General features: G+C 38.9%; 1 protein-coding gene across 4 annotated transcripts in view; it reads left to right on the plus strand.

Annotated features, from left to right (window-relative positions):
- Positions 1-304: 304 nt before the first annotated feature.
- The window catches only part of LOC134800174 (zinc finger CCCH domain-containing protein 13), a 129,414-nt gene continuing 113,098 nt past the window's right edge, over positions 305-16,620 (plus strand). The window contains exon 1 of one of the 4 annotated variants that reach the window (XM_063772653.1): positions 305-535. The gene's annotated coding sequence lies outside the window, so the exon portion shown is untranslated. The remainder of the gene's footprint in view (positions 536-16,620) is intronic. The other 3 variants (XM_063772656.1, XM_063772654.1, XM_063772657.1) reach the window with 3 other exon arrangements.

A 16,620-nucleotide genomic window follows, 5' to 3' on the forward strand; every position in this document is an offset into this window, starting at 1 on the left:
TCAACTAGGAACACTTTTAAGGCAACGACACCTTATAGTCATAAATAAGGCTATGACTTTAAAGTTGGATTAAAACAGGAATCATCTGGGTGAGTATGCTCATTGTGAAATCACGATCACGTGTCAAAACTAAAAGGGGTGTACGTGCACGTGTCAGGGTTAAGTCACTCATCATGTAACAAAAACGTGTTTATGACAAACCTGGAGATCGTAGGGAGCTGTTGGAATCCAACTGGCTATTGATCATGACACGAAAAATAAACCTAAAAAAGATTTTCTCACCAAGCTAAGTATCAACTGTCATCAGTCGCGTTACACGCCAAAGTAAAGGTGAGCCTGCGCTCGCGCCAGTGACGTGTCTCCTCACTTCTTCAGTACCCGGTGGACCGTCTCCGCGCGCGTTCGTGTCGCTCCTACCCGCATTCGAAAGTAGTGCTAGTGAGGTTAAATTGGAATGATAAAGTTACACTAAATTTCCGAACGAAAGTTTTTAGTGTTGTGCTATTTTGGGAATATTGGAATTACAATTTAACCGGTAAGTTTAAGTAAGATACGGGTGAAATAACTAGCTTTTGTTGAAGTACAAAGCTTTTAACTTTCAAGAGGTTAACGTTTTGAGACATCAGTCTGGTCTGGATGTAGGACAAGGTGCAGCAGTTAGTGTGTTTAGGTAGCGTTTGTACATGCTTTTACTTCTGTCTATGTCTAGAAACGCGCCAACTGTGAGTCGGTTAAGGGTCAGTTCAAACGTGTATCCCCAACCCGTCTATAGTTTACCCAACTGGACAGTTCGGAACATTTAGTACTTATAAGCAGACATCGTAAATTTTATAGCATTTTCGGTGCAGCGGAGTGGTGTCAACGGAATTGGTATAAAAAATTTCAACCCTAATGATTAATTAGCGTTAATTACGTTAATATTAACCTTAATTTACCATTTCAGGTGGAATTATCTATACCAATTCCGTTAACACCACTCCGCTGCACCAAAAATGCAATAAAATTTACGATTCTGCTTACAAGAGTTATAAGTTAGGTGAAGGGATCAAATAACTTAAAAAGTGACCCTCGTCTATGTGCAAAATTGTTACGTAATTTTCGTCAAAATTCAATTACATACTTAGATTCTGCATAAGGTCATGTGGGTTAAGAGAAACATGGTTTATTTTACGGTTAAAAGTATGACACTTAATTCCCTCAAAGTGTTTCCCTTGCCCCAATATTTTATACCTATAGTCTGTATCTTTTGGTATTACGGGGGTATAATTAAGGGTCTGTAATAATTCTGAGGATCTACCGCGAAAATCGTAATTTGCGGGGGTCTTTCTTTTTTAATTACTCCAAACTCCAATGGAGGCGTAATTAAGTGACAGCAAGATGCCCGCAGTTTGCGAACTTCGATTTTCGCCGTTATAACCCTGATCTAAAAATTCGTGACTAGAATGGAACGGCGGTGGCAATCGGCGTCAGTAGGTAAATGTCTTATACTCGTAACTCTTATAAGAAACTGCATTGCATTTCTGTACGTATAAAATTTATGTGGGGTAAGAGGAACAGTATGAGACGACCAAATAAAACGGAAATGATTAAGATTTCAAAACTAAACAACAACTGGCATTACCGTCATATGCTTTTTTTATAATGTGGACTTAATGCTCAACAGCGTTCTCTTCCAGCCAGACGTAATTACAGTTTAGCTGCGCAGCCGCAGACGTTTGAAATAAAAACAAAGCTCCTTGGAACCGGTCCCCTTCCGATTCCGTGCTCAACGTTCGCAGCCATAAGTATTTACAAAACATGGTGTTCTCAACTCTGATCTTATCACTAAAGTCTATTTCAATAGAACTTGCTAACTATGTAAACAAACAACGTAACTTTGTTTTATCACTGTTTCCCTTTGAATTTTCACACCACCTCATCAAATACCATTGAAACCATACACACATTGTACACTATTGAAACGGTCCGTTCCGTAAAATACATAAATATATAACTGTATCTTGGATATTTAATTAAAAGTTTAAAATGGGTTCATAAGTTAAGTTATTAGGACCTGTTGGAACGACGGTTTTGTTTCTTTTAAATTCTACAATTGTCTATGATGGGTAGTGTTGTGACTAAAGTTTGTGATATAAACCCGCTACACACTACCCAACCCACGCTCTGTACCTACCGCCGCGGTTATCAAATACATCAATACATTATTCTTAAGTATTAATTTGTCTTCTGATCGTGATTAAACAAATTAAAAATAAGTAACTACTTGTTTTTTACTTTTGGTATTTTATTATTCGATATGGTTTGACATTCGTAAAGTAGTAAGTAGGAGTCTTGCCCATCACTAGTAAATTGATCATTCAGAGACAATTTCAATATGGCGGTTTGTTTACATAGTTAGCAAGTTCTATTGAAATAGACTTTAGTATTGGAGCATTCCACGGGCTGACCCGTACAAACGCATTTTATTTCCTGTGTTGCGATTTTTTTCGGGATTTAAAGCAGGCGATTATTTTTCTGTGCATATTTTTGACCATTTGTCATAGAAAAGGAAACTCATATACCTGCAAATTTTCAGAAAATTCGCGTTTGTACGGGACAAGCGGTAGAGAATTTCATGGAATGCTCCTATTGAGCTTGTTTCACTTTTTAACCGAGTGCTAAATTCCATAGGGAGGAGGTTGTCAATTCGGTTATAAATTAAACCTATACCTACTAGCGACCCACCCCGGCTTCGCACGGGTTACACAAAACCTTAACAAATGATACACCTGAACCTTCCTTAAGAATCACTCTATTGATAGGTTAATAAAACCGTATGAAAATCCGTTCAGTAGTTTTTATCGCGATCATACATACCTACACAAAACAGACAAACGCGGCGCGGCGGGGGACTTTGTTTTATAAGTCATGACTATACCTATATTTTATTATGTTTGTTATCAATCGATTTAGAAAATTATTTTGTTGAAAGAAAGTATGTACCTACTTACAGATTGGTCCTATTTTTGTCAAAATCTACTTCCGATGATGGGATCCATGAGGAATCGAGGAAACTCCTGAAATATTATAGGCATATTCCGATATAGTCTTATTTAGTACAGATTTAATGTATTATAAGAGATTATAAGGACCCATTTGCATGCTGTCAAAAACAGCTAAAAAGGCCTTGGACAGTAACTCTATAACACCTTTATGTAAAACCCTTTTTATGTGCAAATAAATGATTATGATTATTATGATTATGATTATAGTGATTTTTATTGTATTTTTTATCAACAATTCAAGCTTTTATATTTAAAAAAGTGACATTTGATGAAATGGAACTGCTTATGAAGACCAGACCGGAACACTTCAACGACACGTACCTATTTCACGTTTGGCGATGTCTTCTTCGTTAAGTTTGTTCAGGATTTTAGCAACAATTTTGTTAAGGTGAGCTCTGATGATGGATTCCATGAGGAATTGTAGGAACTCCTCAAATGTTATAAGCTTTATTCACTGTACTTTCGAGCCTCATACTCATACACGACTCTCAATTTTATAACCAAATGCAAAATCATAAATAGGCACCTCAAACCTGTCACACAATAAATCTTCAGCGAGCCCCGGTGGTCCGAATCACGCTAATACCATTGTCCCTTCAAGCAACGCGACAAACCCATTAATAATCACATGACAAACACTTCGCTCTGTAGATGCACGACAAGATTTATCATTTTGTTTTACCATTTCTATAAAAACATGGACCCTTTTGGGACAGATTTGTTTGTGTTGATTAGTTAAACGTAGAAGAAAAGGTAAGAAAGAAAGTAAACAAACCTTGTTTTTAGGGTTCCGTACCCAAAGGGTAAAACGGGACCCTATTACTAAGATTCCGCTGTCCGTCCGTCCGTCCGTCCGTCTGTCACCAGGCTGTATCTCACGAACCGTGATAGCTAGACAGTTGAAATTTTCACAGATAAAGTATTTCTGTTGCCGCTATAACAACAAATACTAAAAACATAATAAAATAAAGATTTAAGTGGGGCTCCCATACAACAAACGTGATGTTTGACCGAAGTTAAGCAACGTCGGGCGCGGTCAGTATTTGGATGGGTGACCGTTTTTTTTACTGTTTTTTGCATTATGGTACGGAACCCTTCGTGCGCGAGTCCGACTCGCTCTTGCCCGGTTTTTTGAGAAGTCCCATTATCAGTTTTGAATGATTCACGGGTTTCACTAGACTTATATCGACCGGGATATGAACCGTGGTGACCTTTTGTATTATACCACATACAAAATATATAATATGTTTTTGTATGTTTTGTGTAATTTGGGTGGCTCGAAAACAATACAAAAGGTAATTAAATCACGGTTCATATCCCGGTCGATATAAGTCTAGTCCCATTATCATTAAGGTGCATTGGGGTAACTTCGAAAAAAAACTAGAATCACTTTTTACTGTAGCAACAGTAGGTACCTAAGCAGGACGCCAGGAAGCTTTGCTGTAGCACAGAATAAATAATAGTACTAGGTACAGAAGACTCACTCTCTAACAAAACGCGTCTGTTACGATCAGCACAGATATGGCCGCTAGGTGGCGACAGCGCCACGCGCGGCTTATGGCAGACCCCAAAATTGGGGCGGAACGGATGTACTTTTAGCTACCTGTAGCAAAGCGACGAAATCGCGGAGTGAGCCACGCTCGTAGTTGTTACTAAAATATGAAGTGCTTCTGGCTTAATAGATAGGTATTTGCCATTTTCAAAATTACCCAGCTTATGTTACCTTAGTTTTTTTTTGTGTAATTAATCATGCACCTAAGATATTTTTTTAGTGTGATTTATCATTTATATAGAAACTGGAAAAGAGATTTTAGTTTTACGAAAGAGACCGCCATCTGACCTTCCAACCCAATGCTCCACAAGTAATTCGTAATTAAGAATCGATGACTTTACTTACACATAAACGAAGATACAGATGTAGCGTATAATTGTATTCCATCGTATTTTCTCGGAAACGTTATTTGTCATGCTATTTCAGTCAACCTCAGTACTTTTTGTACTGAGACTGACTGAAATAGCAAGACACTACTATACTTATATTATAATTGGGAGATTTTGGACAATAGTTGGTTGGTTTTATGGTACGAGTAGGCAGTAAGCTGAAAATTATGCAATTTGGCGTATTACTTCATTGATTATTTTTATTTTTTTTTCTGCTTTTCTTATTGTTTCCATTGTTTATTCATTTGAGAGAATTGGGCTTTTGTATTGCCTATAATAAACATTAATTCTTTTAAAATAAACAAGCCGACATGAATCGAGTTTTAGGCACGCCCCGCCACGCATAATGAATTAATTCTTAACTTAAATGCTGCCATTTTTTGTTGCCGTTTTTTGCGTAATGGTACGGAACCCTTCGTGCGCGAGTCGGACTCGCACTTGGCCAGTTTTTTTTTGTTCTATACAGTACAACCGAGGTTAGAACCCGATTTTTGACCACCACGCGCATATGAAAGTTCAAATTTGAACACATTATCTTACAAATGTTACGCGTTGATGTCTTTTGTAAGGCGAAGCGGCGGTGTTCAAATATTTGGGTCCAGATTCAAATCTAAATATTTAATGTCCGGATATAGGTTGTAAAAAACCGGACAAGTGCGAGTCGGACTCGCCAACCGAGGGTTCCGTACTTTTTAGTATTTGTTGTTATAGCGGCAAAAGAAATGCATCTGTGAAAATTTCAACTGTCTAGCTATCACGGTTCATGAGATACAGCCTGGTGACAGACGGACGGACGGACGGACGGACGAACAGCGGAGTCTTAGTAATAGGGTCCCGTTTTTACCCTTTGGGTACGGAACCCTAAAAAGGGCATATAATGCCACACGAAGGGAGCAGCATGTACACACTCGTTCTCGGGGTCTCGACGAGTGTGTACAGCCCGCATTACATCTACCGCCCGTCAGTATTCGCCCAGTGGCCATTCGCACCTTTCATGTTACATAAAGCATAAGTAATTGTAGTGAGCGATCGGACGTGTTAAGCGCGAACGAGGCTTACGCAAGGGTCAGGGGGCACGCGAAGAGAACTTGCGTCAGCGCCTTTGTTTGCAGGAAACTGTTTTTTGAGGAAGTTGAATGTTTGCTTTGTTTCCTCTTTTTTTGTGAAGTGTTTTCTGAATGCAACTTTTTTTGGAAACGTATTGTTTACGCATTAGCATATTAATTTGTACTAATTTTCCGGTATGCCAAAAAAAAGATATTTGAACAAAGCAGACCCTAAAAACATGAATACGGATGTGTATAATATTTTTCACAGATATTATAAAACATAAGAGTCACATGAACCTGCCTTGGGAAGCGTCCTTAAATAACATCATTGTTTAAATTTGCTTTCCCGCGACTACCTCTTCAAATTTAGGAATATTCACTGGGGGCTGGTCCGTACTGTAGGTAGGGTTACCAGATGACAGGAATTTTCCTGACATGTCAGGAATTTTGGCCTTTTGTCAGGAATGGGGACGGAACACGAAAATGTCAGGAATTTTTTGAATTGATAAGACTTTTTTTATAAAGTACCTTTTTATTAACTTAAATTAATCCAAAAACATTGTAAAAAAATAATAAATGAGATCCACTCAACTTATCAATAACTTCGTAATTATTAATTAACAAATCTTTACTCAAGCATACATACATAGATGTTTTAGAAATCGAAATCATGTCTAATATTCGCATTTGCAAATACAATATCTGTGATTTTAAAAATAATGTAGGTAAAACATCTTGTGTCCATCGCTAACGGCTATACGCCCCCCCCCCCCCCTCAGGAATTTTGTCAGGAAATTCTAAATTTGTATCTGGTAACCCTAACTGTAGGCAGGATGATCCATACTTACCTCAGTCAGCACACGGGAAGCATTCTAACACTTATTCATGTAAGCTTTTAAAAGTAGGCCTTCATGCTTTGTAATAGCGTCGCCATGCAATGAAAAGGGCACAGCGGGTCGAATGGGCCCGATTAAACGTGTGTCAGGCGGTAAAGGTCGATTTACACTGACAGGCGTGCGGCTGTCAGATCGCAAATGTGTTGAAACATGGCGTTGATAGACGTTATTTTGCGTATTCTTTTATATTGCCTGTTTTTTATAGGGCTACGCATGCGATAAAGGGTTAAGTAGATAAGTTTAAGTTACTTACATAATAAACTACCTAGCTTACATAAACTTATAGGAGCCTCGTCTACCAACAAACCACTCTGTGGTTTGACAGAAGAATGCATGATTTAGTTGCAAGTAAGATTTGAGAATAAACGCTTTATTTTTTTTACTCTTGTAATTATTATATAACGGCCTCCTAGCCTAGTCGGTAGTGACCCTGCCTACGAAGCAGGAGGTCCTGGGTTCGAATCCTGGTAAGGGCATTTATTTGTGTGTTCATCACAAATATTTGTTCCTGAGTTATGGATGTTTTCTATGTATATAAGTATTTATATATATGTGTATATTATATATATCGTCGTCTAGTACCCACAACACAAGCCTTATTGAGCTTACTGTGGGACTAGGTCGATCTGTGTAAAAATTGTCCTATAATATTAATTTATTAATTTATTTTATTTATTTATTTATATAAAATTCGTTGTCAATCAAGGGTAAAATGCTAAATACCTGCAAAAGTTATAAATGGCCTTAGTAGCCTGAGAAAATATGGACAGGCGGCACAGGACGTATTTCTCAAAATTGCATACTTCTGCCTAGAGCTTAAGAAAAAAAGGCATTGCCCTATGTCGTAGTGAATACAAGTAATTTATTACACCTGTTAATTGTCTTAATTAATTCTGCTTTTACTTTTATCTTGTTATGTAGATGTACTCCAATCAATGTTTCGAGCAGTAGTTTTATCGGCACCTACTCGACGCTAACTGGACTTTCTACGATCAAACTGCTCTCAGCCAATTTATTTCTAATTATTGATCGGTTGGACCGTTTGAAAGTTAAGATTTACAGTCTAACGTTGCACAATTGTGGACCCTATTGTTTTAAGTGTTGGAGCTATTTTAGCTGAGCACTTATTATATGTTATCATTTGTGCCGAGTGCTGTTGTGCAACAATTAGATGAGATGTGATTAATGAGGGAAAAGGAAGGCTGCATAGGTGCTATGTAAGTGCAATAAGAAAAGCTATACGTGAGGTTGCATTTTAATCATTTTATAGTAATGCTGACTTGTAAATCGATAGCTATATTCTACCATGTCCGATGTTGTGTGTGATGTTCGATGTTTGACGACCGGTCTGGCCTAGTGGGTAGTGACCCTGCCTATGAAGCCGATGGTCCCGGGTTCGAATCCCGGTAAGGGCATTTATTTGTATGATGATACAGATATTTGTTCCTGAGTCATGGTTGTTTTCTATGTATTTAAGTATTTATACAATATTATATATATCGTTGTCTGAGTACCCACAACACAAGCCTTCTTGAGCTTACCGTGGGGCTTAGTCAATTTGTGTAAGAATGTCACTATAATATTTTTTTTTTTTTTTTTTTATGTCGTGGCATCTGTTGATACAATCTTCAACGTCAATTCTTCACGTATTGCATAGAAACTAGTTATTTACTATTCCTGTCGTGGTTTCGAAAACTGTGGCCACCCTCTCTATGCAGTCTTTGAATTTTAGATTTGTATTTACATAGGTATGCACGTTGATAACTTAACTCTCTAGAAGATAGTATCAATAGAGTTAGACCAAGATTAGTGTGCAACGATCTTGATAGCGCACGTAATGCAAGTGTTATTTATACGTCATAATTTCATAGAAGTTTGCCGTTTAAAATAACACTTGCACTGCGTGTGCTATCAAAATCGTTGCAGACTACTTGGTCTATCTCTATATGATTCATTCGTTTTCTAGACAGGTGACGATGACTGGATTCCCTTATAACTATGTTAAGCTTTTGTTAAATTTACATACCAACCAAAGTGTGCACATTGATAAGATAACACTCTTTTGGGCGTTTCTCAGAGATGACCTTCGGTGCCTGACTTCGGTGCCAAATTTTTTTTTTAACTTATTTGATATGCGACTTTATTTCCTAAAATCTAGCCTTAATATAAAAAATATTGGTAGTGGAGGCCTCCATTAGAACCTTATAGTTTTTAAGATATTTGAGATTTAAAAAACACCGAAATCATGTGCATGCACTGAAATCAATTGGCGTCACCGAATTCAATAATGCATACACAAAAATCACATTTCAATTTTATATCTCAACCATATTACATTTTAATCATATTTTTCATTCTTATTTGATTATAAGCGATGTAACAAGGCTAATGATGTCGAAAGCTTACATAAATGTAATAGATATAGACCCAAGATTTTAAAGTAATCTAATTACGGCTTAAAAGAAGCCGCGGTAAAAAGATTGGAGAAGATATGGAAGAACCGCGGAATACGCGTGAAAACAAAAGTGAATTTAATGCGGACCCTAATCTTCTCCATCTTTCTATATGCGTCAGAAACCTGGACCCTGATGGCAAGAACAAAGGAAAGGATTGATGCGTTCGAAATGTGGTGTTGGCGGAAAATGCTGGGGATCAAGTGGACGGACCGCCGCACAAACGAATCAATCCTTAGCCAGCTGAAAATTCGAACACGACTCTCCACTATTTGCACACAGCGCATACTTCGATTCTTCGGACACGTGGCTAGACGCGAAGATAGTCTAGAGGTATTGATAATGGTCGGTCACGTAGAAGGGAAGAGAAGTAGAGGAAGAGCGCCTACCCGGTGGATAGACACAGTAAAGGCATATGCAGGACCCAAGGCCCAGACCTGCCTGCAAATGGCGCAGGATAGGAGTGCCTGGAAGAAAGTGGTATTAAGCGTTGGTAATCACGACCCTCAGCAATGAGGATCCGACTGGAAAGAAGAATTACGGCTTGTAAAACAACATCTCTAGAAGATATCCCACACTATTTGACTGTCCTCATATAATAGGGTGATGGGCGATGTATGGTCCTGGAACGAGTTTCAGACATGTCGACCACAAATTCGCACATTAGTGCCATAAAGGAGAAGGTGTTTGTTTCACACAATCCGACCGCACACGCATAAAAAAAAACTTATGTTACCTACACCCGATAAACAAGAAACTTTTGATCAATGCTCAAAAAATATATAATATGTGATGCAATACGGAAAACAAGTATTTTTGAATAACAGAGTTTTAAAGCGTGAACTCCATCAATTTAAAACTATTTGAAGTGGTCGACTAATGCCTGAAGATCTAATTACCCGTTAATTATTTGAGGGTGCTGGAGATCTCCAGCACCCTCAAACACTTGAGCTAATTTGTAACTCCTATATTTAGACATAAAGACATAAGACATTGAGGATTGTTAAAACATTTGCTATGTTCAATTTGGGTCTACGTCTAGGTCTCATTGCCTTTGAAGCGATCTCGACATTAGAAGGCCACTTTATTTTTAATCCCTTGTTCTGAACATCCTGTCCCTTGGGTGTGCATAGTACTTACATACACAAGTTATTGTAAAATAAGTGGGATCTAATTGACTGCATTCATTTAACATGCCTGACACGTTTAAAGGTATCGAGGTGTAGGGCCTCAGGTGATACAGAGGACAATTAACATAATTTACTTCATTGGTTTGAAGAGAATATCAAGACAGAGAAAGAAACATTGGGTCTTCAAGTTTCAACACACGTCTGGTTTAAAAAACTACTCATAGTAAACTAGTGATACCTACCTACCTATTATGACTTAATTTATTTACAAACATAATTTTACGTTTATACTACGTATCTTGCACTTTTTAAGTGTGATAAATTAGTACAACAAACTAGGTTACAAAGCAGGATTTGAATTCAGTGATCACTTTTTTGATATCGGTGGTCAAAAAATCCACCGAATCCAAGGAAATCAACACCAGCGATGTCAAAATTAATAGCTTTTTAGCAATTACAGAAATAGCATGAGTGATACAGAGGAGATGTAATAATGATGGATTTACGTACTTTCGAGGATATCTTAATCACTTGCATAACGATAAATGCACTAAAACTTTCGGAGTAAATTGCACCACCGATCTCAAAAAAACATAGAACCAAACCCACCGAAGGACGGTGAAACCTTTAAAAAATCACTTTATTATACTGTGACTGTACCTCTGCTCTATTCAACGGTTAAGGCACAACTAAAGCATACTATGTTTGAGACACTGAGTTCCTGGTTTACAACTTTGAAGGAGTACCGACATGTTTTGCAAATTACACCGAAATCAGGCACTAGCCCGGGACACATCGTAAATTTGGTTTTATTCAATGAGTTGAGCAAACACATTATTGTGATATAAAGAATATGATAAGTTAACTAATACCCTATGCGTGAATACCCATAATAACTCCGATCTAATGCCCCATCTTGAGTAATAATTTTTTGTTTCATAAAATCTGGGTGCGGGACACTCCCACCGAACATCATTTTGGGCATTTGATTTTTTTTTTCTTGTATTATATAAATAATAAATAAATAATTCGATAGTGCCCCAGACAGAATATAGGCTGAAGATCATGCCTAAATTAATTCAGATTTATTGAACAGTAAATTCAATCATTTATTGCCCCGGACACGTAAAAATGGTCCTCCTGCGAAATGCCCTTTTCTGATGCAATTATAATGTTCAAAACTATTGAGCCGATTATGATGAATAACGTGTTTAAAAGATTTGTATAAATTCTCACATAGCTCGATCGTGTGATAATAAATGTTAAAAAATTCTTCTTTAGGTAAAATCAGTAATTCTTTATTAACAACTGTTAAAGGGGTGTTTCTAAATATAAAAATAATAGTAGTCTAATACAATACAGGTTTAAAACATACTTGTTTCCAATCAGGAATGTCTGAAGCAGTAAGTAAAAGCTTTGCTTCTTTATTGCAACGGTAACTTCTAGATTTGAAACGACATAAAACTGTATCAATGCAATTGTCTTACGTTGTTCTAGAAATCAGTTGAATAGTAAACCGCACCCATAGCGCCTGGGCTATATTTAGCTCGGGAGCACTCACCCTGGCTACCGATTGTCTCTATGTATCCTTTTACTTTGTATATAACTAGACACATCTATTCTATATAAAGATATGTGCGTTAGTGTGAGTAAAATTTCTTTGTAAAGCGCACTTTGTACGTCATTATGAAGTTTGCAGTTTGTCAAAAATTTAGACAATCTAATTTATCCTTTCATATGTGTGCTGTAGTGGTCAAAAATCGTGGGTTCATACATCGGTTGTGCTGTATTAATGCAAAAAATATCGTTATAGAAAAAAAACAATAATAAATATATTGTCTACAAATTCGGTCAGGATCCTTATCATAAATACACAGACAAGCGGTTAAATTAAAAGTTTTTATTACACACTGGTTCTGCAGAACTGCGGTGTCGAAGGTTCAGATTACTGTGATGCCAAACTGCCTAACTGCCATAGCAGACGGCACCCGAAGAAGAAGCACACGATGTTCTGATATTTCGTGAAACTGTAAAGTCAACCCGGTCATCGGAAGTCTTTTAAAAGTGACTTGGAAAAGGGTCGATGTAATAAGCGCCTAAGACGTAAAGATCACGTACGGTAGACATCCTGACCGGACGCGCACGCGCTGCGGTTGTGCGGTGACCGGGGCTGCGACTGCTGCGAGTCGTGCTATTGCAACTGCGTACCGAGTACTATACTCTGTATCTTTAGGTATTTAAATAAATGTAAACTATTTGTACATTTTCGGGTAGTTATAACATTTATTGGTTAACCAACCAATTACAAAACCGCCTGGATCTGTCAATGAACGACCTGACTTTAAACCTACATTATTTGATCATGTAATGTTTTCATCTACCCTCAACTGGCTTAAGGAACCATTTGAGGGTAGATTATGTTTACTTTTATTTAAAAACCTAAAGATACAGACTATAAATATGTAGTTGAAAGAACGAACATCACCGAGCCGTCTAGACATCACTGCAACTGTGATTCCCATCGTAACTGTGATTTCTTGCCTTTTTATTGCTAGAATGAATTTGTCCTCACACAAAACATCGATTGACACTATGAAAACACAGAAGTGAAAACTCAATGACATTGTAACAGTTTTTCGATCAGGTCACGTGTCCGTCTTACGAAGCGTCTTACGTCTTACGCTGTCGCGAGTTTAACATTTTTTTCCCATCACAAAAAGTGCACTGCGCCGCTAAAGAAGTTTTCACTTCAAAAACACTGGCTTATTCCAACGAGACTGAAAAAATTCACAGATTTCGTGCCTCACACGACTATCGAGCACATTGGAAATGAATCTACGGAATTCGAAAAAAATATTGTCGCTGAGCGACGAGAAAGTCTGGATAAGGAAAAAGTTACAAAATAAAACTACAACGTTGAATGATAATTATTTTATTCTTAGACTAACACAAGTATCCTGGACATAACGCATGTGAACAAACAAATTGCAAAATTTCCACACGCGTATCCAAGTTTGAATAATTGTCGCCGTGGCGCATAAGTATAAGTACATATTTCATTTTTCGATTAATAAGCAGGATATATTAATGTTCAAAGTACAAGAAAATTATTACACCGCAAATCCGTAGTCAACTCGAGAAGTGGTGATCGGCAGCGGCCCATTTGCTGCAAGATATGAAATTTTCTTGACAGCAGTTTGACGTGACGAGAGATGACCATAACAGCGTTTGTCTATGTTGCACCAAACCTGAGTTCCAATAGGTACTACCAGGGTTCAGCATCAGCTATCTTGGGTAATGCTCTACCATGTGCTCATCATGACGAATCGGGTGTCCAAAACAGCGTGTGCCTATGTTGCACCAAACCTGAGTTCCGCTAGGTACAACCAGGGTTCAGCATCAGCTATCTGCTAGCAGCCGCCAGCAACATGCTATAAGTTTTTATTTTGTCCCTCCCTCTCCCTCTCCCTCTCCCTCTCCCTCTCCCTCTCCCTCTCCCTCTCCCTCTCCCTCTCCCTCTCCCTCTCCCTCTCCCTCTCCCTCTCCCTCTCCCTCTCCCTCTCCCTCTCCCTCTCCCTCTCCCTCTCCCTCTCCCTCTCCCTCTCCCTCTCCCTCTCCCTCTCCCTCTCCCTCTCCCTCTCCCTCTCCCTCTCCCTCTCCCTCTCCCTCTCCCTCTCCCTCTCCCTCTCCCTCTCCCTCTCCCTCTCCCTCTCCCTCTCCCTCTCCCTCTCCCTCTCCCTCTCCCTCTCCCTCTCCCTCTCCCTCTCCCTCTCCCTCTCCCTCTCCCTCTCCCTCTCCCTCTCCCTCTCCCTCTCCCTCTCCCTCTCCCTCTCCCTCTCCCTCTCCCTCTCCCTCTCCCTCTCCCTCTCCCTCTCCCTCTCCCTCTCCCTCTCCCTCTCCCTCTCCCTCTCCCTCTCCCTCTCCCTCTCCCTCTCCCTCTCCCTCTCCCTCTCCCTCTCCCTCTCCCTCTCCCTCTCCCTCTCCCTCTCCCTCTCCCTCTCCCTCTCCCTCTCCCTCTCCCTCTCCCTCTCCCTCTCCCTCTCCCTCTCCCTCTCCCTCTCCCTCTCCCTCTCCCTCTCCCTCTCCCTCTCCCTCTCCCTCTCCCTCTCCCTCTCCCTCTCCCTCTCCCTCTCCCTCTCCCTCTCCCTCTCCCTCTCCCTCTCCCTCTATCTCTATTTCTATTTCCACCACCACAAGAATGCATAGATTGTCGAATAGTGCGTTATCTACGCCCGTCTCAAACAGGATAGATAGAGTTAGACCAAGAAAAATCTGCAGCGATTTTGAAAGCCCACGCAGTGTAAGTGTTATTCTGCCGTCATAATCCCGATAATTCACAACAAACACCGATAACGAACTCTGCGAAACATGAAGTCATAAATGTCCTGTGAAAAATGTCGTTCTGACTTTTTGACTATTTTAAGGTTAGGCTACAGGGCAAACCCTTAACCCGATCGTCTTTGTTTTAGGCTCAAATTGTAGCTGACTAAATTGTCCAGAGCCGTTTTTCTCAAATTTTTGATATCATTCTTCGTTTCCAAATTATCGAGCACCAAAATCAAAAATTCGGAAAAAAATTAATTTTATTTTTACTATTTCGACCATAACTTTTTTTGTTTTTGACTTTCTCGAATAATTATTTTTGCACCTTACAGCTCTCGTGATTATGCGTCTTTTGAGCCTATTTTTTAATATCATATCTTCACAACTTTCCGACATATAAGGGGATCGCACTTTTTCGTGAAATCGGACCGTATACTGGAGCGAACGAAAAGACATTTCCAATGTCAAAACAATTAGCCGAGCTTATTAAGCATACATTTCTTTCAGTGGAACCTCGAGGTCCATTTACACTGGCTGAAACAGTGACTCACTTGCGCTCGCGCATCATGATAATACGTCCCCGTGACCCGGCGCAGGAAGCCTCGCTCGTCTGTATGATAATGTCGCGGTGCTGATCTATGTTAGTGGCGGCTGTGACTTAAGTTCTTTATAAATTATTACTTACTTATAAAAAACCGGGCAAGTGCGAGTCGGACTCGCGCACGAAGGGTTCCGTACCATAATGCAAAAAAAAAAACAAAAAAAAAAGCAAAAAAAAAACGGTCACCCATCCAAGTACTGACCACTCCCGACGTTGCTTAACTTTGGTCAAAAATCACGTTTGTTGTATGGGAGCCCCATTTAAATCTTTATTTTATTCTGTTTTTAGTATTTGTTGTTATAGCGGCAACAGAAATACATCATCTGTGAAAATTTCAACTGTCTAGCTATCACGGTTCGTGAGATACAGCCTGGTGACAGACGGACGGACGGACGGACGGACGGACGGACGGACGGACGGACGGACAGCGAAGTCTTAGTAATAGGGTCCCGTTTTACCCTTTGGGTACGGAACCCTAAAAAAGGAAGTTATGAGTCATTTCCATGATGATTGGTGCCTGCATGGTTCCTATCGCTTTAACGGTAACGTGCAGACAGTGGGATAACATATACATATACAGATTCCTAAAGTAACCCATCTTTTCCTTTATCATTTTTCTTTGTATAAGTGCCGTGGAACGTCACATATTATATAGCTTCCTATACCTATATAAATCTAACTAGATTATTTATGCTTATATAAAAAGAACTCAAACGGAGACGACTTAAGTGTACTAAATTGACGTAGTTTTGCAATAATATATATTTCCTAAGAAAAAATTGAGTTCAATAAGTAAGAGACTAGTTTCACTGTTGTTATGGTTTCACCAATTAAAATCTGTTGAATTTAAGATTTCACACGCTTGTTATTTTGTTTTAAGTTACATGCAGATTTTTTGTTATTAACTTATTATCAATTATTTAGAAACCATTCACATTTAGGTACGCAGTAATTATCGACGGGTTATTTTGATTATTTTACGTAACTCTATACTTAACACTTTTCAAAAAAAAATTAATACTTACTGAATGTTGATCATAATATGTATTTATTTTCATGTTTTGACTACCTATTTTGAGCTTGAGCGCCAAAAATGAGTCAAATAGCATAATCAATATTAAAGATACCTACGGTGCTTGAAGACGTGTCCAACTTATTCCATTGTATTGTTGCATCAATAGAC

The sequence above is a fragment of the Cydia splendana genome, chromosome 19, assembly GCF_910591565.1.
Source record: "Cydia splendana chromosome 19, ilCydSple1.2, whole genome shotgun sequence".
Lineage (NCBI taxonomy): Eukaryota > Metazoa > Arthropoda > Insecta > Lepidoptera > Tortricidae > Cydia > Cydia splendana.